A 1,478-nucleotide genomic window follows, 5' to 3' on the forward strand; every position below is an offset into this window, starting at 1 on the left:
ACACGTTGGCCCGTAAGAAACTTTTTAGCATATTCGTTTTAGGATTCTACTTTGACAATTGTAGTCAAACAACAATCTTTAATTTTAGTTGAATTAAAAGTCTTAATTATTGGTAAGTTTTTTAAAATATTACAGTTTGATCCAACAGTAATTAATATTTTAAAAAGTTTTAGCTTCCAAAAGGCATAAAAGTCCATCAACATATCAAGAATATTTCATCTTTTAAATTTCGTGCTTTTGTAATAAATATAGATAGATATTACTTATAGTTAAATGATGTTGTAACTACACTAATGATTGATTTTAGGTAAACAGGATGAATGAGAACTATTCTGATTTTCAAATCTGACAAAAATAGATATCTATTTTTAATATACAAGACAAGAAAAAGGACAAAGGAGTAATTTTTTTGGAAATTTGACTATAATTGAACTTTAAAACCTAAAGTTTCCAAGAATTTGACTACGATCTCCAACGTCGGGGTTTGAATTATGGAAAACTATAGTTATCAAGAATCTGATTATGAATAGGATTGGAGTTGTTATATTTATGAATTCGTTTTTAATTAGCTATGAATACGTCATTTTACAGTTTGATGTGGACTATATAACTAATGAAGTGTTTTACATTTTTGTACATTAGTATTATAAAAAAGAAATAAAATTAAAGTTTATTAAGGGTATAAAAGTCGTTCAATATTTGAAGGATATTTTGATACAACATTTATATTCATGCTTAATAATAATTAATATAATAAAAGATAGATAGTATAGATAGATAGATGTATATATTATATTATTACTAGATGTGATATGCCTGTAGCAACATAGTATTTAAAATGAGAAGTTTTGGTTCGAAACCAAGTAACAACTTTCATTTACGGCTCGCAACTCATGTCAATTAACTTATATATAAGATTATAACCGAGTGCCAATTATATAGTTATGAAAGAAGACAACACTAACACATTACGTACAATCATTCTAGTCATGCTTGAAGTAAATGAATGAATCTGCAAAGCCTGAAGTAGATTTATCTTCTACCATTCCAAATCATCTTCAATTTCAACCCAGACTTTGGCTTCCGTTTCCAGGTGTGGTTTCAAAATTTCTCTGCTACCAACCCAGTTTAGCGGTAGCGTCTGTTGCATTTCGGACAAAATACCATACCCGCAAATCCCGAACCAAGCCTCCTGGCCACAAGCAATAAACAGTAGATCCTCGGGGTCGGTTCGTGAAACATTATCATAAACAATGATTGTCTCGCATAAAAGATGGTCCGAAACAGAACCGCAACACCTTCGAATTAAATCTACACAAAATGTACATCATCTTAGAGTAAGTTCAGTTTCAACTTTAATCGTGGGTCTTTCTTAGGTAAATTATCCAGCATTTTTATATTTTTGAATTAACACGATTGAGACGCAACGTTTATCAAGCCAAATAACGTAATGTGGTCATTATCACTAACTATTTCCC

This window comes from Lycium ferocissimum, chromosome 3 (assembly GCF_029784015.1).
Source record: "Lycium ferocissimum isolate CSIRO_LF1 chromosome 3, AGI_CSIRO_Lferr_CH_V1, whole genome shotgun sequence".
Taxonomy (NCBI): Eukaryota; Viridiplantae; Streptophyta; class Magnoliopsida; order Solanales; family Solanaceae; genus Lycium; species Lycium ferocissimum.